This window comes from Equus quagga, chromosome 4 (genome assembly GCF_021613505.1).
Source record: "Equus quagga isolate Etosha38 chromosome 4, UCLA_HA_Equagga_1.0, whole genome shotgun sequence".
Lineage (NCBI taxonomy): Eukaryota > Metazoa > Chordata > Mammalia > Perissodactyla > Equidae > Equus > Equus quagga.
Window position 1 is genome coordinate 6,476,081 of NC_060270.1, and position 27,857 is coordinate 6,503,937.

Below are 27,857 nucleotides of genomic sequence, written 5' to 3' on the forward strand. Positions count from 1 at the left end.
TATAACAAGAATATCACAGATTGTGTGGCTTAAACAGTGCACATTTTTTTTCTCACAATTTTAGAGGCTGAGTAGTTCGAGATGGGGTGCGAGCAGGATGGGGTTCTGGTGAGGACTCGCTTCTTGGTTTCCTCCTGTGGTGGAGAGAGCTCTGGTCCCTTCGTCTCCTTATAAGGGCACTAATCCCATTCACGAGGCTCCATTTTTATGACCTCATTACTCCCAAATGCCCCGCCTTCGAACACCATCAGTGAGTGTTTAGGCTTCAACATATGAGTTTTGGAAGGACACAAATATTCAGTGCCCGGCAGTATTCAAGAAATACTTGTTGAATGAACAAATGACAGTGACTGAAGAGTTGGGGGGACATGTAGAACTTAGGAACACAGTCTTTTTTCCAATTCAGCAATTCCTTCTGCAGTGTTCCTGAAAGTCATTCTCTCAGCCTCTACTTACAGTAACAGACAGATCACTGCCTCTCAAAGAAGTTCAGTGTATTTTGGGATGTTATTTTTAAAATTAATAGGCCTTCTTTTTTTAGAGCAGTTTTAGGTTCACAGCAAAATTAAGCAGAAAATACAAGAGTTTCCACACCTCCCCTCCCCCAAAACCCATACAGTCTCCCACCCTATCAACATCCCCCACCGGAGTGTTACACTGCTGTAATTGATAAACCAGCACTGACACATCATTATCCACTGAAGTCCACAGTTTATGTTAGGCTTCGCTCTTCATGTGTATTCTGTGGGTTTGGACAGATGTATAATGGCCCGTGTCCACCACTATGGTATCATACAGAATACTTTCACTGCCCTAAAAATCCTCTGGGCTTAGCCTATTCCTGCCTCCCTTTCCACTAACACCTGATCTTTTTACTGTCTTCATAGTTTTGCCTTTTCCAGAATGTCGTATATTTGGAATCAAACCGTATATAACCTTTTCAAACTGTCTTCTTTCACTTATTAATTCGCATTTCAGGTTCCTTTATGTCTTTTCATGGCTTGATAGCTCATTTCTTTTTAGCACTGAATAATAGTGATTGTCTGGACGCACCACAATTTATTTATCTGTTCACCTACTGAAGGACATCTTGGTTGGTTCCAAGTCTTGGCAATGAGGAAGAAAGCTGCTGTAAACGTTTGTGTGTAGGTTTTTGTGAGCTTAGTGTAATTTTTACTTGCTCTTTTTCCTTACACAACGAGGAAGTCTAACGTCCGGAAACTTCTCTGCATTGGTGACCTGATATGCTGTCTAGTCTCTCTTTTGTACGTGAAGACAGCTATCTAGGAGTTCCTATGGTTTTTCAATTTTAAGCTGAAGAGCATAAATTCCGCCAATTTTTTCTCATGTTGTAGGATCTCCTGTCCTTCCGGTTTCCTGGTTACCTACCTCTGGGTAAGCTCCACTGTATGAAACAAGGAGACAGTGAGCAGATACGGTGGCATCGCCCCAGAGTACACAGGGGCCATTACTCCCCTGTTCTGGGCAAGATATCCTGTTACTGTGACTTAAGTTTCTATTCACTTTTTTGGAAACTGTGCTAGTAAATTCATTTAATAGTTGTATGTTTATTTTATCAAATTTATTGTTAGGCTAGTCTTCTCCAAATTGTACTTTTCCAGAGGACTTTAACTTAAAAGTTAGACTATCTACATATACCTATTAATCTTCCTCTTGTTAATTTTGGTCCATTGTTCTAGCTTCTTGAATGTGTTTTCTCTCCTTTGAATACTGGTTCTTTTGTCCAATATATTATCCATTGCTCCTTATTAAAAATGTTGTTCTTATGATAAAGGATCATCTATTCATGACAGAACTTTTAGAAAGTATAGATCAGCTAAAAGAAGAAAACAAAACTGTTCCCTAACTCATTACCAGAGATAAATATTATTAGCATTTTAATATATCTCTGCCTACTTTTCTTCTCTATGCACATATGTATGTCCCTGCATGCACACATACAGTACATATACGTTTATTACCATACCATATACATATGATATATATGATCATACCAGGCAGTTTGTTTTATAATTTTCTTTTTTCCTCGCTTCATTCAACTTTTATTGACATATATTTTAAATTCCCACAAAGTGCATAGTATTGTAGGGGGCGCTGGGAATACACTGGTGGTCAATGCAAATGTACTGCAGTTTATTTAATTAGTCTTCTATTGTTTGACATTGAGATTTTTCCTAATATTTTGCTATGACTAACATGTATGTAGCTAGATCTTTGCAAACATCCATGACTATTTCCTGAGGAAGTGGAACTGTGAGTCAGAGTAAGTAAAATTATAAAAGGTTTTTATATGTTTTGGCAAATTGTCCTCTAGAAAGTTATGAAATAATCTCACTGTTATTTAGTTGTTTGAAAACTTGATATCTGTTCTTTTTATTTGCCCAGCAAATTATTGATAAATACATTGAGTAAGAAAGGATCAATGACAAGATTTTGGAGAAAACTGGTAAATCATTTTCCCTCGAAATCTATTAGTTCATTAATCAACATTCTTTGGGGACAATTGTTGGCTTAATTGCATTATATCATGTCCACATTTCCTTATTTTTATCAACTATGATTTTCATAAGAAATGTTTTGGGATGTTTTGCTGAAATCAAGATAATCTATATCTAGGTACTCCTTGTCTCCTACAGTATAACGACCCCATGAAATGAGAGAAATTTTATTAGTTCAGTATAACATTCTCTGTACATTATACCAGTTGCTAATGCTTACTGCTGTCTTTAACAGCACTGTCCAGTAGAACTTTCTGCCATGATGGAACAGTTCTATGATCCTTGCTCTCCAATATGGTAGCCCCTAGCTATATGTGGCTTTTGAGTGCTTAAAATGTGGCTAGTATGACTCAAGAACTAATTATTATTTTTTTAAAGTTTTAAATAATTTCAATTTAAGTAGTGAGATGTGACTGGTGGTTACAATATTGGACATCACAGCTTTGCAATATCTGACAAACCATCTGTCTAATAACTATTGCATAATTTAAATTGGAGTTTAATATTAAGCTGAGATTCACGGTTCTTGAAATGCATGGGTCTCTCTTTCATTCCATTTTTAACTGCAATATTTTTTCACTGCACAAACTCATAATTTCTTAAAGATCTCTGATGAAATGAGTCATCTCAGCAAGTTGTGTTCATACCCTGGGATATAATTGAATCTAGCGATAATCATTTCTTTCAAATAAACCAACCTGGTTTCATTCCTGCTAACAAGATTTTTTTACCCCTTCTAATGTGAACATCATTCTCCTTGATGAAAAAAGATGTAAGCAAAAAGAAGTTGAGTAATTTTATTTTCTACTTTTCATCTTTGACATTATTCCCCTCTTTCCCAAACAATGGGTTTTCCCGTTACTTATTCTTCTTGAAGTTGATGTGGCTAATGGGGCCCTTTCTGTTGTCAATAGCATTTTGTTTTTCAAGCCTAGATCATTCTGGTTACTAGAATTTCTAATAGAGTACTTGTAGCTTAAACTACTCCTTTATGTCCTTCCATATTCGTAAGGTTTTATTTCCTCCCTAGTTTTTTTTATGTCATTTTAAAATTTGAGTTTGATAGGAACATGCATAGCCATATAGGTTTCTTTAACTGCTTCTTCCTTTGCACCCCCTGGGAATCAGATTTGATTATATTTTAATTCGGTTCAACTGATCCAGGGGTGTTGACTGACCCCTAATTGCCAGGTCCTGAGTTGGGGCTGGGGATTCCTAGGTGAATTAAACATGGACCTTGCCATCGAAGGACTTATACCCAATTAAGAGAATCAATCTCATCTGCTACAAGCCACATGCAGTGCAGCATATACTCATCAACAGTATTCACAGTGTCCTGGGGGAGCCGAGCAGAGAGACAGTGTTAATTCTGCTTTCAGGGCATGTAGAATGGGACAGGGAGGTTGCGAAGAATCAGAGGTCTGTCTGAAACAGAAATGGTGTCTGAACAAAAATGATGAAGAATTTGCAGGACAGAGAAGCTGGGTAACATGGTCTCCTATTCATGAATGAATAACATGAACAGAGCCAGAGTAGGTGATATATTCTTGGCTTCATAACTTAACTATTCCGGCAGCTGGAGTGTAGAGTACTTCTTAGAGGGGTGAACAGAGATGAGGCTGAAATTAAAGAGTGGCTAAATCGTGAGGGACCTTGTATGTTATGCTAAGGAATTTGGATTTATTCCAAATGGAATAAACTTGAATGTTCTTGAACAGAGAAGGAAAATAGATTTTTCTTTCAGAAAAGCAATTCTGGTGACATCAACTTAAGATATGTTAGACTTTGGAAAACTTGTGGATGGGAAATCATTAGTCAAGAGGAAGAGGAAAGTACCGACTAGTGCAGTGCGGAGTAATAGGGAGGAGGAGCTCAAGCTCAGCGACGTTTAGGAGGTGGAATTGACAGCACACGAGGCTGTTGGATATGAGGGGAAGGAAGAGGCAGGAGGATGGCTCAGAAGTTCCTCATATATTTTGTTGTTTTTGTTAGAGTCCACTTTTTCTCTTGAATCACTTTCCCTTCAGGATCTCTGGATGTGAGATCATGTCTGTCTTTTCTCTGAACTTTTGGAAACTCTCTTCCCAATGATGAGTGAGTGTGTGCTGATTTTATTCAGTGTTCCCGTCCTCCTGTCTGTCCTAGGAATTCCAAGATGTGCTCATCACACTTTGTTAAACTTCTGTGTTTCGAGACCATTTTAGATTTACAGAAGTGTTGCAGAAATAGTTCAGTGAGTTACCATATATCCTTCAACTAGCTTCTCCTTGTTAACATCTTATGTAACCATAGAACAATATCAAAACTAAGAAATTAACCTTAGAACTAAATTACTATTGATTGAATTATAGAATTTATTTGGATTTCACCAGTTTTTCCATTAATGTCATTTTTTCTATTCCAGGATCCAGTTAAGGATCACGCATTGTATTTAGTTGCCACATTTCCTTAGTATCTTCTAATTTGTGACAATTCCTCTTGTCTTCCTAAAAGACAAGTCTTTCCTTGTCTTTTATGACCTTGACATTTTTGAAAAGTGCTGGTCAGTTATTTTTGTGGGATGCCCATCAACGTGGGCTCATCTGATGTTTTCTCATGATTGCATTGAGGACATGCTTTGTTGTAAAGGAGACCACAGACACGATGCGCCCTTCTTGGTGCTTCACATCAGGAAGTATATGATGTCGATAAGTATTACCAGTCGTGTTACCCTTCATCACTTAGCTAGGATGATGGCTTCCAGGATCTCCACTACAAAGTTACTATGTTTTGCCTTCTTCTTATTCAATATTTTGTGGGAGATAAATTGAGAGTATGCAAACATCCTGTTTTTGCTTAAACTTTCACCCACTAATTTTAGCATCCTTCAGTGCATTTTGCCTCCAGCAATTATTACTGTGGTGTTCTAATGGTTATTTTCTATTCATTAATTGAAATGCTTCTTTTTTTTAAAAAAAAGGCTGATTTAAACCAAACTTAAGGAGATAAAAGTGTGCTAAATTTTTTCAGCTTTATTGAGATATTATTGACAAATAACGTATGTAAGTCTAAGGTGTACAACATGATGATTTGATATCCATATATATTGCAAAATAATTACCCTGATAAGCTTAGTTAACACCTCTATCCCCTCACATAATTACCATGTTTGTGTGTGTGTGAAAATAACATTCAAGATTTACTCTTTTAGCTTTCAGGTATATAATACAGTATTGTTAACTACATTCACCATGCTGTACCTTAGATTCCCCAGGATTTATTCATTTCATAGCTGAAAGTTTGTAGCATTTGACTAACATCCCCCCATTGCCCCCATGCACCCCCTGCCCCAGCCCCTGGCAACCACCAGTCTACTCTCTATTTCTATGAGTTCAGCTTTCTTAGAGTCCACATGTCAGTGAGAACATATAGCATTTGCCTTCCTATGTCTGACATTTCATTTAGCATAATGCTTTCTGGGTCCTTCTATGTTGTTACAAAAGGCAGGATTTCCTTCTGTTTTACAGTTGAATTATCTATATCTATACACACACACATATATGGTTGGATAATGTAAATATAATATCTATCTATCTCACATTTTCTTTCTTTATTCATCCCTCAATGTACACTTAGTTTGTTTTCATGTCTTGGCTGTTGTGCATAGTGTTGTAATAAACATGGGGGGGGTGCAGATATCTCTTCCAGGTGTTGTCTTCTTTTCCTTTGGATATATACCCAGATGTGAGATTGCTGGATCATATGGTAGTTCTATTTTTAATTTTTTGATGAAATCCATACTGTTTTCCATAGTGGCTGCACCAATTTACCTTCTCACCAACAGTGCACATGGGCTCCCTTTCCTCCACATCCTCACCAACACTTATTGTCACTGCCTTGTTGATGACAGCCTGATAGCCAATCTAATAGATGTGAGGTGATATCTTAGGAAAACTTTTCATAAGAAAGAATTGTCTCTTCTTACCCATTTATTTATATTAGGGTGGATTCATGGATATTAATTTTATTATTAGGATTATAATCCTACATTACTATCGCTTGATTTGTTCATGAAATTTTTCCAACCTTGACCATTGGCTGCTCTTTCAGGCTCCTATGCCTTTTTCACATGCTTGGTCCTTTCTTTTTGAGCACTTCCCTGTTTTTTAGCATCACGAGATGCTTTGAGCTCTTCCCGTATTTCCCAGCCCCAGCCCTAGAGTCAGCCAGATCACCATGGAGTACTCACAACTTTTTAGCATGTTCATATAGCTTCCGCTTCACCAAGAAGTTCTTCATTGTTGATTGGAATTGAGTCAAAAATGACAGAATGACAGATTAAGAGTTCTCTTTTGTTCTTCCTCAAACTTTGGAGAGAGAAAAATTTTCAGTGAGACATGTTGAATTTGCCTTCAACAGATATTTGTTAAGAGGCCCCTCTATGGCAGTGCTGGGTTAGGTATGAGCATGTGTGCGGCCCCTGGCACCCGAAGGAGTGTTCTTTCGGCCCCTTGATCCATATTTTGATACCTCCTACTGGTACGAGAGCTCTTCTTTAAGGAACCTGAGTTTTGCTTGTCATGCCTCATCTGATAGCATAGGACTCCATTAATCTCAGAGGTCCCTCAACTCCCAGCGTGTGAGGTGCACTCAGGGGGTGTCTCATATGTGCTCAAAAACAAGGCCAGTGAGTCATGTTCAGTCACCATGAGGAAGCCTCTGTTTGTTCCCTGTCCTGTTCCAGCTCCCTTTCTCTGTCATGAGTCAACAGAAAAAAATGTTTTCCCCTTGAAAGAACTTTTAGTTATTATGGCTCCAAAGCAGGGCTACTTTGCTCCAAAGTTTTACGGAATTGTTAGTGAAAATGATACTTTTGGTTACTACTTATGGCACTCATCCATCTACCTCCTCACCTCTCTTTCTTAGGATCCAGTCACGAGTCCCTCATGGGGCTGGATCAGGAGACATCACCATGCATTTGTCAGAGTCCATTACGCCCCCTGCTGAAGAAGGCTGTGATCTTCAGCCGACCTCTTTGTGTCCACTGTCCTCTTCACTTCCAGTGAACGTATTCCGGACGATCCTCAGTCTGTCTTGCGAATAGACTTGGACATGTCCCTTCAGATCGGCAGACAGGCCTGACTCCAGCAGTGTGTTGGGCTTGAGCTCAAAGCCGGGACACAAACGATGCTTATATTGAGCTGAAAACAATCACTCTGCATTTATTACCCCAAAGCCCTTCTTATACTCCCTAGGACTACACAGAACAAGCATAATTCCCTTCTAACATGCCCACCCAACAAGACTGAAGCCAGCTCTCTTTTCCTGCTCCCCTTAAAACTATTTTCTAGGTAAAGCACGCTCAGGACTTTCTACCATTCTTCAGATGACACGTTTCATGTTTTTTCATCATTTGGGCCCCTTTCCTCTTAATATGCTCTGGCCTGTCTGTGACCTTCTAAACATGTGAGGTCAAAGAGACTATCTGCCTGGCCAGGAAAGATTGGAGTAGACTATCACCTCTTTTATTCTGCCTACTATGCATTTTGTGGTAGTATAACACACGATTCTTTAATATTGGATTTACTGTTAAGCCATAGCTCTACAAATAACTGAGAAGTTCAGAATTGAGAAGTCATTATTTAATAATCAAAGATGTGATGAAAAATAACCATACTGATTTTGGTATGTACCTTTTTAAAATAACGTAATTTCTTAACTATATCTAGTTACATCCTTGAAGATGTAAGTGTTAACGAGAAACACTAACAAAAACCAGGAAAAAAGGGAAAGGGTCGGAAAAGCTAAGTTATGTAACTTCTGGACATCCTAAAATTTAAACATGTGTTCTTGAATTTTTCTCAGCACAAATGATAAACTAGTGTGTCTATTGGCTGAACCCAACCAGGGTCAGAGAGCAAGGGGGTCTGTTGATGCTCTCCATACAGGCCAGCATTTCTGGACACAAAGTGGAGTGCAGAGAAGTTCTTCAGGGGCAAACAGCGCATATCCAGCATACCGTAGACAAGGGTCACAAAAGAAGGAAACGGGAGGACGGTAGACTTTTACCTTATGTAGCCTGACTCTGAGAATTCAAGAATTAAATTGTTGCTCATTAATTTCATATTTCAGCCATACTAAGTAGCATTATTCTTAGGGGTCTTTGCACCTGAAGAGCAAAGGTTAAGAGTGCAGTTTTGGAATTAGATTGACCTGGGTTTAAATTCTGGCTCCATTCTGTAGATTATATTTCTTCGATAAAATTATTAATGTCTTTTAATCCTGTAGTTCTTCACCCAAGAAGAGTGTCTGCCTCGTTGTTTATTGGAGTCTTAAATGAGATGGTGCATATAAAGTTCTTAGCACAGAACCTCTCACATTAGTAAGCATTCAGTAATGTCAGCTACTGTCATTTTGAATTATTGCTTACTGAAATAATAACTAGAATTTTCTTCTTTGCATCTTGCAAAGAATATTCACATATTTTATATCATCTCTTTCTTGTGACAACTTGTCAAGTAGGTACGTAGGTATTATTATTACATTTGGAAGGTGGAGTTAAGTGACTTGACTTTAATTAATAGAAGAACAAAGAGTGGAAGCCAGTCTTCAGACTCAAAATTCCATGAATTTTCAAATAAATCACAATGCCAGTGTAAATTCCATCCATGGGGAACAGACAGAAGAGCTGGTGTGTACAAAGTAGAACTGCTAATATTAGTATCTGACAAAGACATAAAAACACAAAATGTATATAGATAGTGTCTTTTTAGGGGTGCTCTGAAGATGCTCTGAGGAAGATGTAACCTTGAGTTTCCTTCTGTGGAATGCATTCTTGTCATTAAACATGAAGATGATTGAAGTCTACAGAGATTTTTTTTTGGCAGAAGGAAATTAGAGCTCAGAATAAATAACTTTTAAACAACTACCTCTGATATTTGGTGACTAAAACTGTGTTCTGGATTGAGAAGAAAATAATTATTTTCTTTATGGAATAGTGAGTATTGTTAATTTAGAGGACCTAAATTATAGAACAGTGATGAAAAGATACAGTATTAAAGTTCTAGTTGGCCATCCTGCACGAGTTGTTTTGGCTGCTGGATGACTTTGGTCAAGTCTCTACCTCACTTAGGATAACTTGATCAGAAACTGACTGAGGTATAGCTCATTAGTGGAGCAAAACTCCCTTGGGGAATAAGATGTAATTTGAAGATTAATCTTAAATTGAAGGCTAGAGAGCATTTAAACCATTCAATTTAAAGGTTACCTTGCTTCTCTTAAAAACTTTCCAGAGAAGATGATTCAACGCTAGAGGCATACATAGTTTACCAACTAATTGTGAAAATGCAATTTCTTCATACCTCCATTTCTTTTTTAATAAAATAGGAGTAAGCTGTCCTGATTAAAAAGCTCAAGAAAGGCCACGAAAACTCCCACACAACTAATTTCATGGAAAATTGTAAATGAAAAAAAAAAGCCAAACAAAATACGTGCAAATCAATTCTAGGAATATTCTACAAATAATACACAAATAACAAGTAGAACCGAATCTAGGAATGTGACAAACAAAATAATCCAATAATAGGTTACAGGAAGAAAAACATATTAATAAATGAACAAGAGGAATTTGATTTAGTTCAATATCTACTGTTAAACTCTTGGTAAAGTCAGAATAGAAGAAACAGGGTTTTCAAAATAAGTAGAAAAGAGGTTCATGGACCTATAAGGAGAAGTATGTCATGAACTAAGAGTTTTGACTTTCCTTTCTCCATCGTATTTTCTTGATTCCTTTGTTGAAGATTAGCTGTCTGTAGAAATGTGGTTTTATTTCTGGGCTTTCAATTCTATTCCATTGATCTGTGTGTCTGTTTCTCTGTCCGTACCATTTTCTTTTGATTACTATAACTTTGTAGTATATTTTGAAGTCAAGGATTATGATGCCTCCAGCTTTGTTCTTTTTTACTGGGTTGCTTTAGTTATTCGGGGTCTTTTGCTGCCCCATATGAATTTTAGAATTCTTTGTTGTATTTCCATGAAGAATCTCTTTGGGATTCTGATTGGGATTGCATTGAATCTGTAGATTTCTTTAGGTAGTATGGACATTTTTACTATGTTTATTCTTCTAATCCATGTGCATGGAATATCTTTCCATTTCTTTATGTCATCATGGATTTCTTTCAGTAATGCCTTATAGTTTTCATTGTATAAGCCTTTCACCAACTTGATTAAATTTATTCCCAGATATCTTTGATTCTTTTTGTTGTGATTGTAAGTAGGATTGTATTGTTGACTTCTTTTTCTGTTAGTTCATTATTAGAGCATAGAAATGCAACTGATTTTTGTAAGTTGATTTTGTACCCTGCAATTTTGCTGTAGTTGTTGATTATTTCTAATAGCTTTCTGATGGATTCTTTAGGGTTTTCTATATATAACATCATGTCATCTGCAAACAGTGAGAGTTTCACTTCTTCATTGTTTATTTGGATTCCTTTTATTTCTTTTTATTGCCTAATTGCTCTGGCCAAAACCTCCAGCACTATGTTGAATAAGAGTAGTGAGAGTGGGCACCCTTATTTTATTCCTATTTTCAGAGTGATGGCTTTCAGTTTTTCCCCATTGAGTATGATGTTGGCTGTGGGTTTGTCATATATGGCCTTTATTATGTTGAGGCACTTTTCTTCTATACCCATTTATTCAAAGTTTTTATCATAAATGGATATTGGATCTGGTCAAATGCTTTCTCTGCATCTATTGAGATGATCATGTGGTTTTTATTCTTCATTTTGTTAATGTGGTATATCACTGATTGATTTGCAGATGGTGAACCATCGTTCTGTTCTTGATATAAATCCCACTTGATCATGGTGTATGATCCTTTTAATGTATTGCTGTATTCAGTTTGCCAATACTTTATTGAGGATTTTTGCATCTATGTTCATCAGTGATATTGGCCTGTAATTTTTCTTCTTTGTGTTGTCTTTGTCCAGCTTTGGGATCAGGATGATGTTGGCCTTGTAACATGTATTAGGAAGTGTTCTTCAACTTTTTGGAGTAGTTTGAGAAGGATAGGTATTAAATCTTCTTTGAATGTTTGGTAGAATTCTCCAGAGAAGCCATCTGGTCCTAGACTTTTATTTTTTGGGAGGTTTTTGATTACTGTTTCAGCCTCTTAACCTGTGATTGGTCTATTCAGATTCTCTATTTCTTCTTGATTCAGTTTTGGGAGGTTGTATGAGTCTAAGAATTTATCCATTTATTCTAGATTGTCCAGTTTGTTGGCATATAGTTTTTCATAGCCTTCTCTTATAATCTTTTGTATTTCTGTAGTATCTGTTTTAATTTCTCCTGTTTCATTTCTAATTTTATTTATTTGATACTTCTCCCTTTTTTTCTTAGTGAATTTGGCTAAGGGCTTGTCACTTTTATCTTCTCAAAAAACCAACTCTTAGTTTCATTGATCCTTTCTCTGTTTTTTTTTTGTTTGTTTGTTTCAATTTCACTTATTTCTGTTCTAGCTTTTGTTATTTCCCTCCTGCTGACTTTGGGCTTTGTTTGTTCATCTTTTTCTAATTCTGTTAGGTTTAGTTTAAGATTGCTTATTTGAGATTTTTCTTTTTTGTTAAGGTGGGCCTGTATTGCTATGAATTTCCCTGGTAAGGACTGCTTTTGCTACATCCCATATGAGTTGGTATGGTGTATTTTCATTTTCATTTGTCTCCTGATATTTTTTGATTTCTCCTTTAATTTCTTCAATGATCAATTGTTTGTTCAGTAGCATGTTGTTTAGTCTCCACATAGGTATCCCTTTCCCAGCTTTTTTCTTGTAGTTGGTTTCTAGTTTCATAGCATTATGGCCAGAAAAGACACTTGATATGATTTCAATCTTATTAAATTTATTGAGGCTTGCCTTATTTCCCAACATATGGTCTATCCTTGAGAATGTTCCATGTGCATTTGAGAAGAAAGAATGTGTGTTCTGCTGTTTTTGGATGGAGTGTTCTATATATATCTATTAAGTCCATCTGGTCTAGTTTTTCATTTAGTTCCACTATTTACTTGTGGACTTTCTGTCTGGATGATCTATCCATTGATGTAAGTGGTGTGTTAAGGTCCCCTACTATTGTTGTGTTGTTAATACCCTCTTTTAGGTTTGTTAATAGTTGCTTTACATACTTTGGTGCTCCTGTGTTGGGTGCATATCTATATAAGTGTCATGTTTTCTTGGTGGAGTATCCCTTTGATCATTATATACTCCCCTGTTTGTGTCTTATCGCCTGTTTTATCTTGAACCTACTTTGTCTGATGTACGTTTGGCGATACCTGCTTTCTTTTGTTTGCCATTAGCTTGAAGTGTCATCTTCCATCCCTTCACTCTCAGCCTGCATTTCTCTTTAGAGGTGAGATGTGTTTCCTGGATGCAGCACATTGTTGGGTTTTGTTTTTTAATCCATCCTACCACTCTGTGTCTTTTGATTGGAGAATTCAATCCATTTACCTTTAGGGTGATTACTGATATATTAGGGCTCAATGCTGCCATTTTATCACTCATTTTTGATTGTTCTGCATTTCTCTTGTTTCTCATCCAATGTACTTTGGACTACCAATTCCCTTTGCTAGTTCTCTATGATCTCTTTATTTATCATTTGTGTCTCTGTTTTAATTATTTGTTTAGTGGTTACCATGAGGTTTGTATAAAAAATCTCATAGATTAGATAGTCCATTTTCTGATAGCCTCTTATTTCCTTAGTCTAAGCCAATTCCATCCCTTTTCTCTTCCCCTTCTAAGTTATTGTTGCCACAACTTATTCCATCTTGTATTGTGAGCTTGTGGTTAAAATGACAAGATTATAGTTATTTTTGATGTTTTTCTTCCCTTTGTCTTTAATGTTATAATTAAGTATTTGCTAACCTGTTCTGATAGAGAGCTGCAATTTTCTGATTTTGTCTGCCTATTTATCTCCTTGCTCAAGGCTTTGTAAACCTTTCTTTTTTTTGTTTCAGATACAAGGACCTTCTTGATCATTTCTTGTAGAGGGAGTCTTGTGGCAATGAATTCCCTTAGCTTTTATTTATCTGTGAAAGTTTTTATTTCTCCATCATATCTGAAAGGTATTTTCACTGAATAGAATATTCTTGGCTGAAAGTTTTGTCTTTCAGAATTTTGAATATTTTGTTCCACTCTCTCCTAGCTTGTAAGGTTTCTGCTGAGAAATCCACTGAAAGCCTGATTGGGGTTCCTTTGTAAGTTATTTTCCTAGGACTCTCTGAAAATTGCCTTGATGTCAGTGGAGGTGGAGGATCCTGTCTGTGACTATTGAGTACTTGAAATGTGGTTAGTGTGACTGAGAACTGAATTTTAAATTTAATTTACTTTTAATTAAAATTTAAATAGCCACATGGCTACTGGCCCCCATATTGGATGGTGCATGTCTAGATGAAGGATATGCGGGTTGTGGAAAAAAATCACAGAAAGGCAAATGTGGGGCAACCAGAGATATATTTTACTGATTTCACACTTTCTATGGTATCACTTTGTATTCCCAGGCAACAAGTAGTTTACAAATTACAAGTTATATTTAGCCAATTAACCCTATACGTCATTTTGTGTAGAATAAATAGATTGTTTACAGTAAGCCAAATTGATTAGATTTTCCATGTCCTTCATGATCTTATTTTACTCATATGAACTCAGCCAATGAAGGAAAGGAGAACATTGACTCAGAATTATCAGAATGGAGATTCTTTGCTGAATATTCAAGAAAGGCTGCAATTATTTTTCCCAATATGTAATTGCAAGTTTTGCTATATTTTTTCTCTTTGAATAACGGTTGTTTTTCTTCACTGCCTGTTGCCTAGATCAAGGCACTTACAAGGGCCACAGTCACATTCACTGAACCTCAACTAGGGTGAAGCCAAGGCCATTCTTCCTACCACTCTGAGAAGTATTGCCACCTCTTGGAAGAAGCAATCAATCAAACAAACAAGTCCAACAACCTCTCTTTCAATGTTAGTTGGACATACTGGCATAGAAATAGAATTTTCCTTCCTGGTATTACTGAGATGAATAATGAAAGTATTTTTTGATTGTTTTTTTTTTCTTTTATTAAGGCTAAGCTGTTCAGAAAGTATTAATTAACTGGCACCAGAAATTTTGCCTAAATCACTTGGTGGCTGCTGGGAGCCCTGGAACCTAGATAGGAATGCAAATAATCTCTTTAAGCACAGCATAAGCCAGAACAATCCTTCTGCTGTTGTTCAGGAGGAGGAAGGGTGCCCTGTGGAATCTTTGAAAGGTCCTCTTAATTAACGTGGGCATAGTTAGCATGTCATTCCCATGCCAGATGGTTACACTAGAAATAGAATTTTGTCCACTCTCCATTTCAAGCCACGTAAAAATCTCTTGCCCCAAACTTTCTGCCTGTTTGTAGAATTCTTACATTCTTGTGGTCACCCATGACTCCAAAATGCTGTTTCCTCTGAATTAATTGGATTGGGTCATGAATCATCTTGCCATCCTGTAGCTGGTTTCTGTTCTGTATTGTGTCAAACCAAATGTGAAACTTATTTCTTTACTCAGTTTCCACAGATTTTTGCCACCACAAAGCATGGGTATCAGAATTAAAGATTTTATTTATGTCTAAGTTAAGACCTAGGACTCTCTGAAAATTGCCTTGATGTCAGTGGAGGTGGAGGATCCTGCCTGTGATACTTAAATGGGGAGAGAGCAAAGAACTGGTGCCACCCCTCAGGGAAAGCGTAGGGAAGTGGACCTGCGGCCAGAAGTTAGCAAACTTCAAAAAAGCTTTTCGAAAGGGATGAATATATGTTTGAAAGGAGCCATGTTATATAAACAGTAAATACAAGGATGTAGCATTTTGCTGAAATTGTCTGCTTCTCACTACCAACATGTAAGGCTGTCTTAATGCGGAAGGCCAATTTCCTTCCCAGTGGGAACCCAGAGTTCATTCTTTTAATAAGGGCGCTTTTGTTCTGTGGTGACCTATGTGGAAGAGAGGTGCAGGTGCAACATCATGAAGTAGAAATAAAACAATTCTACTCATCCTTACCAGCTGTCTTGGTAAGCTGTGCCACCACCTTTGCACTGTCCCCGCGGGTTCACCAGCAGCTTCTTGGAGTTCCTGAGGAGTTCATTCCATTTTCAAACCCTCAGTCAGGAGCTAGTTGTCCAAATATCAGTGCTGTTCTTTCTACCTCTTCTGGTTTCTTTCATGGACAGTTCCCCCCTGGACCTGCTTGAAATTTTGTTGAGGAGCTGCTTCAGAAAATTTATAAAGTTAGGACTCCAACTTAATCCCAGAGCCTAATCATTTAAAAAAATCTGCGTTTAATTGTATGAGTAATTAAACATTCTCTTAATGGAAAGAATGGCCTAGAAAATTGTCTTCAGAGTATGCAATTTCTTAGGGAGGCCAAATAGACTAAGTTATTAAGAAATGGGAACATATTCTTCCTGGGATGTTCAGTAACAGATTATGCAGAGGATTTAGCTGTGTTTGTAATAAGGAGCTTAGAGACTGGACTCCAAGATTTCTGAAGCTTTCATGGCTAGAAGCAGGAGAAGATTACTAAATAATCTTCAAGATAAAATTTATTTATGGTGAAATTCACGAGTCCAAGGTGTAAAACTGAATGAGTTTTGATGAATGAATACATTTGTCTAACTACCACACAAATCAAGATAAGAAACATTTCCATCATCCCTGAAACTCCCCTATGCTCCTTTTCAGACAATCAGCACTCTCCACAGGCAACCACTGTTCTGAGAAATAGCTTAATTTTGCATCATGTAAATGAAATAATAAAGAACATATTCCTTTATGGCTGACTTCTTTCGTTCAACATAATGTTTTAAAAATTCATCCATGTTGTTGCATGCTTCAGATTTTTTTGCTGAGGGAGATTTGCCCTGAGCTAACAGATGTTGTCAATCTTCCTCTTTTTGTTTGAGCAAGATTCATCCTGAGCTAATGTCTGTGCCAATCTTCCTTTATTTTTTTGTATGTGGGTTCCTGCCACAGCATGGCCTCTGATGAGTGGTGTAGGTTGGTACCTGGGAACTGAAGCCTGGCTGCCAGAGTAGAAAGCGCCAAATTTAACCACTAAGTCATGGGACCAGCCCCTTTGTTCTTTTTTTATTGCTGAGTAGTATTTGTCATATATCTCCATTTACTTAACACTTCCTTTATTTTTTTATCAGTGTTCTGAATACAGATTCTGCATATATTTTCGAGATTTATACTTAATTGTTTCTTTGATTTTTGTTTATTTATTGGAACTGTTGTATATGATAATTTCAAAAATTTAACTGTCCAATTGTTTGTTACCATATGGAAATACTATTAATATTTGAACGTTGATTTTGTATCCTAAGATCTTGCTAAATTTACTTATAAGTTCTAGGAGCTTCCCCAACATTTAAAAAAATCCCTTCAAATTTTCTATGTAGACAGTCAAGCCTATCAGGTTAAGTAAGTTCCCCTCTATTTCTAGTTTTCTGGCAGTTTTCATCATGAAAGATGCTTGAAGTTTTTCAAATGTTTTTTCTACATGAGTTGATACGATCATGTGGCTTTTCTTCTTTAGCTTGTTAGTATGATGGATTACATTGATTGATTTTCACATAGTGAATCTACCTGACATTCTTGGGGGAAACCCCCCCAGTAGTGGTGTATTATTCTTTTTGTATACTGCTGGATTTAATGTGTTAATATTTTGTTAAGGATTTTTGCATTTATGTTCATCAGATATATTGGTGTGTAATTTTCTTTTCTTGTACTGTCTTTTTTTCTGGTTTTGGTAGAAGAGTAAGTCTGGCCTTGCAGAATGAGTTGGGAAGTGTTACTTCCTCTTCTATTTTCTGGAAGATACTTGCAGAGTTGACGTTATTTCTTTTTTAAATCTTTGGTAGAATTCACCAGGGAAATCATCTAGGCATGGAGTTTTCATTTTAGAAAGGTTTATAAACTATGAGTTAAATTTCTTTAATTGGTATAGACTCATTCAAATTATATTTTTCAGATTAGATGAGTTGTGGTAGTTTGAGTTTTTTGAGAAATGGGTCCATTTATCTAAGTTGTCAGATTTATGTGTGTAGAGTTGTTGGTGGCATTCTCTTTCCTTTTGGTGTCTGCAGAGGCTGTAGAGATATCCCCTAATCTGGCCCTGATATTGTTAATTTGTGGCTTGTCTTTTTCTTTGTCAGTCTAGTTAGAGGTTATTAGTTTTATCATTGGTTTCAAAGGAGCAGCTTTTGGTTTTGTTGATTTTCTGTATTATTTTTCTGTTTTCAATTTCATCAGTTTCTGCTCTTCATTATTTCCTTCCTTTTGCTTGCTTTTGGTATATTTTGATCTTTTTTTTTTCCAGTTTAAGGTAGATTTTTATATTGTTGATTTGAGAAATGTCCTCTTTGATCCATAGATTATTTAGAATTGTGTTATTTAATTACCAGATATTTGGAGATTTTCTATTTATCTTCCTGTTGTTGAATTCAAGTTCAATCCCATTGTGATCAGAGAACATATTTTGTATGTTTTCATTAAAAAAATTTCATTGAGGTTTGTTTTGACCAAGGATACGGTCTATCTTGGACCATGTTTCATCTACCCTTGAGTAAATGTGTATTCTGTCACTCAGTGGAATTTTATAAATGTTAATCAGCCCCATTTATCTATCAGTCTGTTCTTCTACATCTTTGCTAACTTTTAAAATCTTCTTCTTCTATTGATTACTGAATGAGAATTTTGAGGTCTCCAACTACAATCGGAACCTTCTTTTTAATTCTATCAATTTTTGTCTCATATTTTGAGGCTCTGTTGTTGGATAATGAACGTCTAGGATTGTTATGTCTTCTTGGCAAATTAACCCTTTAATCATTAGGTAATGCTCCTCCTCACCCCTGGTAACTTTTTCTTGCTCTAAGGTTTCTTTTTTTCTGTTATTAATAGTCACTCATTTTATTTTGATTAGTATTGCATGTCACATATTTCCTATTCTTTTACTTCTAACTTACTTATATTTAAAGTGGGTTTATTGTAGTGTATAGTTGTGTCTTTTTTTGTATATTCTGAAATTTCCATTTTTAAGTTGTTGCATTTAAAGCATTTACTTTTAATGTAATTATTTACATGTTTAAAATTTTTAAATATGTTTAAAACAGATAGGTCTACTGTTTTATAATTTTTTTCTGTTGTTTTCTATAATTTTTTATTCCTCTATTTCTACTTTCCTGCCTTCTTTCATGATATTTGAATATTTTTTAGTATTCCTTTTTTGTGTGTGTGTGTGAGGAAGATTGGCCTTAAGCTAACTTCTGCTGCCAATCCTCCTCTTTTTGCTTGAGGAAGATTGTCACTGAGCTAACATCTGTGCCAATCTTGCTCTATTTTGTGTGGGATGCCACCACAGTGTGGCTTGATGAGCAGTGCTAGGTCTGCGCATGGGATCCAAACCTGTGAACTCCAGGTGGCCAAAGTGGAGTGAGCAAACTTAACCACTATGCTGCCAGGCTGGCCCCTTTTAGTATTCCTTTTTAATTTATCTGTTGAGTTTTTGACTATGCCTCTGTGTGTGTATGTATTTTAATGGTTGCTGTAGAGATCACAACATATTTATACTTAAATTTTCACAGTCTACTTAGAATTAATATTTTATCACTTCACATGGAATAGAAAAATCTTACCATCCTCTGGATTCCTTAATGTGGTTATTTTCATATGCATTATACTGACATACATTGAGGCCTCATGGGATATTATCATTTTTGATTTCATCCATTATAAATATTTTAAAGAACTTAGCAGAAAAATAGTCTCATATTTATTCAGGTAGTTGCCATTTCTGTTGACCTTCCTTCATTTCCAAAACTTCAAGTTTCCCTTTGAGATCATTTTCCTTCTTTCTTCATATCTTCCTTTGGCATTTCTTTCAGTGTAGGTTTGCTGTTGACAAATTTTGTAGTTTTTCTTCATCTGATAATGTTTTAATTTCTTCTTCATTTTTGAAGGATATGTTCACTGGAGGTAGAACACTGAGTTGACAATTCTTCTATTTCAGCACATTAAAAATTGTGTCCTTCAGGCATCCGTGGTTTCTCATGAGAAATCTACACTCCTTCATGTTGCTGCTGCCCTCTATGTAAAGGATTACTTTTCTTTGGCTGCTTTCGAGAAATTTTCTTGATTTTTAGTTTTCAGAAGCTTCATAATGATATGTTTGGGCATAAATTTCATTTAATCTATCCTGTTTTGAGATTCACTGAGCTTGAATCATAAGTTTGTATCTTTTTCCAAATTTAAGAAGTTTTCAGCCATTATTTATTCAAATATTTTTCTCTGTACCTCATTTTTTCTCCCTTTCTTTTGGGATTTCAATGGCATGAGTGTTAGATCTTTTGATATTGTTCTATAGGTCCCTGAGTCTCTGTTTATTTTTTAAAATCTTTTTTCTCTGTTTCATTCAGATTAGGTAATTTCTATTGATTTATTTTCGAGTTCACTAAGACTTTCCTCTATCATCTCTATTTTGCTATTGAGCTCATTCAGTGAACTTTTAAATTTGGTTATTACATTTTTTAGTTCTAAAATTCATATTTGGTTGTTTTTTTTTTTTTTTTAAAGATTTCATTTTTTTCCTTTTTATCCCCAAAGCCCCCTGGTACATAGTTGTGTATTCTTCGTTGTGGGTTCTTCTAGTTGTGGCATGTGGGACGCTGCCTCAGCATGGTCTGACGAGCAGTGCCATGTCTGCGCCCAGGTTTTGAACCAACGAAACACTGGGCCGCCTGCAGCGGAGCGCGCGAACTTAACCACTCGGCCACGGGGCAAGCCCCCATATTTGGTTGTTTTTTATATATTCTATTTCTATGCTAAGACTTTCCATCTTTCTATTTGTTTCCTGAGTGCTTACCTTTACTTCTTGAAGCACAGTTATAATAGCTGCTTTATACGTATTGTCTAATAACTTCAACATTCATGTCATCTTGGGGTTAGCATCTACCAATTTCCTTTTCCTTGCTAGATGTTGAGATTTTCCTAGCATTTTGTATATCAAATAATTTTGGAATGTATTGAAATTTTGAATATTCTGTTATGTGACTGTAGATCTTATTTAAATCATATGGTAATTTTTTTTTCAGCAGACTGTCAACCTGGTTAGGTTCAGGTCCCACTCACCTTCTGTGACCTGTGGCTTCCCATCAGTTTAGTTTTCAAAGCTGGTGTATTGCTTTTCTGATCCATACTGTGTGTGTATCACCAGTGGCCAGTCTTGGATCTGGTCAGTCAGTGATCTACCTTATAGTTCACTTCTCAAAACCTGTGGTATGCTGTTTGGGGTTAGAGCCACACATTTACAGCTTTAAAGGGAGCCCAAGAGTTCATACACAACCTTAAGAGGTCATTTTCTTTAGCTCCATCCTTCTTGTAATGTGCCTGACTCTTTCTGGCTGCGGGTCTCCACCTCTCTTTCCCATTCCTCCAGCAGGAAAGTAAGAGCTTTAGTCTCTCCACTCTGTTGCACATTTCCTACAACAGCTTCTGCTTCTGGGGTTAAGCAGCAATAGGACAGAGAGAGAAAAAAGCAATCGGATTCCTTGTGCGTTATTAGTACCACCATGAATCAGGCCATCTGGTCAGCAAGAAGGGTTCCCCTCCTTCTGCTCATCCACTGCTGCCATCACCATCACCAGTACTGAGGGATTGCCTGGGAGCTGAGGTTTGCACACATAGTAATTTAATTTCCTGCTAGAAAAACAAATCAACACACTTCAGAGGAAGACAATAGAATCCAGAGTCTCTATAACGTATCATTCACTATGTCTAGTATATAATAACACAGTAGACAATTAAATTACTGGATGATAAACTGAAATTTGATTTTAAGTTTGTTAGGTAGAAGACTGGTTTTCAGTTTCGTTTGGGTGAGTATGTGGGAAGCTCAAGACGTTTACCAAACCCATGCTCTACACTTTAGACTCTTCTTCCTCACAGGGTGCAGATCAAATCTCTGCTAACTTCTTTCAGTCTTCCGGTTGTTATTTTCCACTAGGATCCTGGGAGCCAAACTCTGTCCTCTCACAGCTCAGACCAACAAGCTTGTAGCTTTCTGCTTGAATTCTTGGTGAGCCATGCAGACCAGGGAATATCCTAGTGGAAAAACCTTATACACTGAGATTACACACAATGTGTTTCCTTCTTCCAGTTTCTACCTTCTTCTGGTCACTCTACAGTGGTTCTGAACAGTTACTTCTTATATCTTGGCCAGAGTTTATGATTGTTTCTGTGGGAGGGTTTCTCTGCTACGAGCTACTCTGCACATACCAGAACCAGAACTGCTAAATATATTTATTCATTCCTTTATCTACCACCTACATTCATAGTATGTTAATACTTTGCCATATTTTTTTCGTTTTATTTTCAAAAATAAAATCTTACAGAGTTGAAGCCCCATTTATATCACATCCTCAGCCCCATTCTCCTCTCTTCTTCCCCAAAGACAACCAATGTTTGAAGATAGATGACCCTCTCTGCTCATGTCTCTGTAGATTACTGTCAATTAGTATATTTATATGAAATATACTTACATAAGTTATTTCACGTTATTATTCTACAACAGTCTTCTAGTTTCCAGGTCTATCCATATTGTAGATCTAATTTATTCATTCAAACTATTAGGTTACTATTTTAAAACTGTTAGTGATTTTCTCTGTTGCTTTAAGGGGGGGACACATAATTATCTTTTGGTCAGGGTTGTGCCTTTCTTTTGGGAAAAACTTTAATGCCCCTTCAAGTTATCTGTAGGTAAATCCAAAATATCATTTGGGATGGAGAAGTTACAGACAGGAGAAACTCAGCTGTTCTATAACGGGAAGCCTGGACTCTGATGTGGGTAGAGTGGTGTCTCTGCAAATTGTATGATCTCATGTTGATGAGCTGGGGGAGCAATGGAAGCTGAGGACCCCTTTGGGATGTTTCTGTCTATAATAGATAAGATGGACCCTGAAAATGGCAGCGAGCCGTGACACTAAAGAAGGAGAAGATGAGCTGAGAGACTTCCGGTGAAGAGCTGTGACCAATTCTCTCTAGAAGTAGAAATAGCTGATATCCAATTTTAAGTTTTCTTTGTCTGACTTTAAATTCCCCTTTATAACGTTCTAGTCTCCAGTGAAGATGGCTGGACTTTGGAGAGGTGCGGCAGCAGAGATCCTTGGAGCATCTGCCTGAATTGACAATGGATATAGAACAACCTACACAGACTTGCAGAACGTCTATGTGCAATCATTGGGACCATTAAAAATACTTAGAGAGAGGATCCTGTAAAAGATTGAACATCACGTTCAAGTGGAATGAGAGACTTTGGTTACTGTTATTTGGGGAAGTAAAGGGAAGACCCGTGAACACTGGAGTCTTTGTAATGTGCTTAATAAAAGGACAGAGAAAATGATTCACCTCAGGAGTACAAAACAACCATTTCCAAAATTATTAATCTCACCATTTAGTTTCATTTGGCAACCTCAGAATGCTCAATGCAATACTTGAGTTGTAGCAGGTGTTTCTGTAAGTGAGCTTTTTATAGAATCATGAAATAACAATGCTTTACTCCCTTAATGGGTTCAAGTTCTGGGTGGAGATAACGGGTCGATGTTTGATAGTTACCAGGGCCAAGTGCAGATCAAGAATTGCCTTAAAAAATACAATTCAGTAGGAAAAAGGAAATGTTTAATTTTCAAATGTCTTTTAAATTGGAAAATAAGCTTTTCAGTTAAAAGAAATATAAGCACTTTGGTGAATCCTACAGCAATTTTTGGTACTAATCCTTTCTTATTGTAGACATTTTCAAGCATTAGTGCCGAATGTTGCCATTCTTCAGGCTGCACTAATGAAGACTTCTAGGTAAGAGTCTTAGAGCACTGTGGGTTTATGAGTAAGAAACAATGAAAAAAAAGAAAACTCAAAATAGTGGTTTTCAATTTTATTTTAAATTAAATAAATTGTTTTTAATTAAGTGACTTTTAGAACCAGTAGTCTCCTTTTTAATCTGATTTCCAAGGTATTCATGTTAATTGAACCAGGTCATTATTTTCAAATGTTTCTTAAAAATTACTTTTTCTCATAGAACAGATGAATATTTTTTCTAAAATGATAATATAATTTATACTGACAACTACTCAGAAAATCTGGCTATAGATTCTGTCCTTGGATTGTCTATTGATCAGTCGGTTTTTGGAAAAAAACATTTTATTACTATTTTTGTCTTAGAGGCCTCATCATCTAAACTGAACTTTAAATCTTCCTTACAACATAAATTATTTGAACTGATTGGAGGCTGATGTTGTTACGTTAAAATTTAGATTTTGGCAAATCTCCTACAGTTTAGAAATCTGATAAGGAAAGCTTTGGCAGGCTGGCTTACAGCTTTAACTTATAAGCGATAACTGTGAGGGTCCTTGCTAAGCTCTGGAGGAAGTTTCAGTTGCTTTTTGTCTGTTAGGACATATAAGTTGCTGATCTATAAGTTATTCTAAAGCAATGCCTATTGTCCTGGAAGTCTTGGGTTTTGATAATATTTTGACTTCTTGAAGTACAGCTAGTTGGTCTGTTTATTAATTTCCTAATTGGTGTTTAAAGGATTCATTAAAAAAATGCCCTGGTCATTTGACAAATTAATGAGCTAATTTCAGACAGAGATAAAATAATGATGATAATAATCAGGATGATGAGATGTAAGCGACTGGGTGGCCCCTTCCGATGGAGTCTTTGTGAAAGACTTCTCTGAGAGGGGACCTTGGAGCTGAGCATGGATGGAAACATGAGGTGGCCTGGCAGAGAAGGAGCTGGAGGAGGAGCAGTGCAGGGACAAGGAAACAGGCAAGACAGAGGCCCTGGGGTGGGAAGAAGCTTCCGGTGCTTGAGGGATAACAAAGAGGCAAGTGGAAGTGCAATGGCTGAAGGGACGAGAAGTCTCAGGAGAGCCAGGAGAGAGATTGAGGTTCAGACTGCGTGAGCCTTGCTGCAAGGAGTTCTGGTTATGAACGTGGAATTACGCCTAAGATACGGTAGAGTGAAAAAACATTGTTTCAAACAGCCTTAGTGGAAAGACGCCCTTCGTGTCAAACTGGATACTCATTTCCATATGTATCAATAAGCACAGAGATAGTTTGGGGTGTGTGTTCAGCAAAACGCTAACACTGGAAATCACTGGGTGCGGGACCTCAAGTGATACTTGTTCTCCTTTTTGTATTTTTCTGTATTGCTTGAATTGTTTACAAAAAACAACAGAGACATATCAAATATGCATTTCTGAAGAAAGAGCTGTGGTCCTTTTCAGCTAAGATTTGATATTAAGACAACATTGACATTATTGTGGCTTCCAAACTCATGAGAAGTGGGAAGAAGAGAGACTGATGAAGAAGAGTTTATTGACTTTCATTAAGAAATATAGAAATAAAGTGACACACATTTTTTTTGTTTTCATTGACTGTGGAAGATAGAAAGAGGCTCAAAAAATCTAGAGTGCACAGAACACAACTAACCAAATCTCCCTCATTATGTACCAACATAAGCTTTCCACATACAACCTACGAAGTGCAAAAAGAATGATAAAACGTTAAAAAAAAAGATAACTGAAGGAAGGAGGTGGGAAGGTAAGAAGGAGAAATAGTATTCAAGCTCCACATGAGTTCAATTACTCATTCTTTCAATACAGATTTTAACACAATCTGTATTAAATAACAAGGGTTATGTGCAAGAAGTTGAGCTGGGTTAAATTCTCATGAGTGTAAGAATGAAATGAGGCCACAAAGGGAAGCAAGTAGGGCAGAAAGACAGAGCCTAGAGCTGCTGCCTTCTTGACAGAATGGTCGGACTCAGTCAGGGTGTCAATGTTCCACCAAAAAATAAAGGGAAAATCCTCCTTAACCTTACTTCTTCCTTCAGAATCTTTCCATTGTTTTTGGCTATGCTACTCGTTTTCACTTCTCCACATTTATCTCTTGTTTCCACCCTCATGTTTCTGTGGTATCCATGGAGTTCTGATACAGAGAATTCACTTGAACCAGCTTTGTATTTGATGTGTAACCAGTTCCATGGAAAACTACCGGGAGAGCTTTACTGTCCCAATGTTGGACTCCTTCCATAGATTCTCTGAGACAACTTATAAAAGTGGCTTGGGTTCCATTCCATATATGGAGAACAGGGTTTCCTGTCTCGATTCAATTAAGCAAATGCCTGTGTTTTGGCAAGGAAAAAAGACAAGCATTAATCATTTCCAGCTTATCCATATCAGGATGTTTACTCCCAAAAGACAAAGATTCAATTCATATCTTTTTTATTAGGACTTCCAGGTATTTTTCTCAATGTAGAAGATTCTAGAAAACTAGAAAAGATTCTTTGTAGACACATCCTTGCTCAGAAGAATAGCAGGGAGGCTGTAGCCGAAGAACACCTTGACCATGCTCGCGGATAACCGGCTGTTTGCACTGGTCTGCTGTGACTAGAGTCCATTCGTTATAGTGAATCAAGTTTGACGGTGGTCTCTGACGCTTCTGGCTGCTTTTGCCCTGCTCCCATCTCCACCCTTCCAAAGGTAGTAGGTTGTTGTCAGGGTGGGATCTGATCTGCGGCCATATTGAAATCCACCCTCTTCTCTCCCACCTGAGCTCTGTTCCTCCATCCTGCAGGATTGCACCTAACTTTTTGCTTACCTGGGTTTCATGGGCTTAGATTTGACTCTCAAGTCTTGCCCCAGTAGCTGCTACAGTTGGCTTGGTGGCCACTGCAACAGAGTTCCCTCTTACACTCTGTTTCAGCAACTGTATGAGCCGAGCTGAGGCTAGCACCCAGGCCACAGCAGAACCATCTAGGTAGCGGCGAGCCTGGGCCACTTGGAGAAGAGATAAAGCCGAAGAAACAGAGTGGAAAACATGAAAATTCACGAGTCAATATGTCTTTAGACATACTGTCATTTTGTCTTCAATAGAAGACAGGGGCCCATGCTTGTGAAGGGCTGCACTTGTCACCAGTGACTTCCAATATATATATACCTCCCTGGCCACCCCAGCCACTAAAGGCTGTAGGTGGCAGCTGGGTATGCTTTTTTTCCTAGCCAGTTCTGACCACCAGTAAGAATCTTTAAGAGGACTGTGACATTTGAAATTACTTGCTAGCATTTCTGATTTGCAGACTCTATTTTCAGAAGGTTAGTTCACTTTCTTTTTTGGTGAGGAAGATTTGCCCTGAGCTAACATCTGTTGCCAATCTTCCTCTATTTTTTGCTCGAGGAAGATTAGCCCTGAGCTAATGTCTGTCCCATCTTCCTCTATTTCATATGTGGGATGCTGCCACAGCATGGCTGACGAGTGGTGTAGGTCTGTGCCTAGGATCCGAACCCATAAACTTGGGCCACTGAAGTGGATAACATCGAACTAACCACTATGCCATGGGGCTGGCCCCAGTTAACTCACGTTTTAATTAAACTAGTTTGGCTCCCATTTGGATAGTGATGGGGTACCTTGATTATGTTCTGGAACTAGGCATAATCTTTGGTAAACATTAGATTGACATATTTTCTTATCTATTAATTTTTTTCATAAAAATTTCTTTTTTAAACAAGCAATGCAACAAAACTTACTTAAAAGAAAATATTTAAAGTAATATGTATTTTAAAAGAAAAAATATGTGTACCTTAGTTACTAATCCATAACTGTTGATAAACACAGTTTAATCTGACTTTAGCTTTATTCTTAGATTTTGACTGAGTATTTCCTTTTATCTCACTCCAAATCTTTTCATAAAGTTGATACATAGAATTCTGGGCTTGTACAAGTTAGTCTGGTATTAAAAGCCGTTGTAGTTTCTCAGGACTGGCATGACACATCAACTTCCAAATAAGAGATTTTCTTGACTACCATCATTCATAACTTTGTGCTAAACAGTTCTTTCCTTTGTGTAACAGAATAACTAAAAAAGAGAAAAACAGAACAGCATTCTATGCTGATAGTACAAAAGCTTAACAGTTTTTGATATAATCACATGGAAGTGACTTTTGTCACTAGTCTTAAATAAATGATAAATAACTAATTTCCATCAATTTATTAGTTGGAAGCTGGTAACCATATGTTACTCAAGACTGAAACATTATACAGATCTTTCTCCCTTGTTTTATCTCATTGTGTTCCTGAAACTACATTCTCAAGTTGACTGTGTGGATTCAAACAATACTTACGTATCATAGGATTGGATTTATGTCCAGAAAGAAAAAAAAACCTCACAAAAAATGCCAAATTCTTGCTCCACCCAGGCCACCCAAGTGGTTAGGACCTATCCTTGACTTCTACTGCAT

At 37.0% G+C, this 27,857-nt stretch overlaps 1 long non-coding RNA gene across 1 annotated transcript in view; it reads left to right on the top strand.

Annotated features, from left to right (window-relative positions):
• LOC124237848 (uncharacterized) overlaps positions 1–24,946 on the top strand; it is a 49,648-nt gene extending 24,702 nt beyond the window's left edge. The window contains exon 4 of the long non-coding RNA XR_006888158.1: positions 22,676–24,946. This is a non-coding gene — a long non-coding RNA (uncharacterized LOC124237848). The remainder of the gene's footprint in view (positions 1–22,675) is intronic.
• The last annotated feature ends 2,911 nt before the right edge of the window (positions 24,947–27,857 follow it).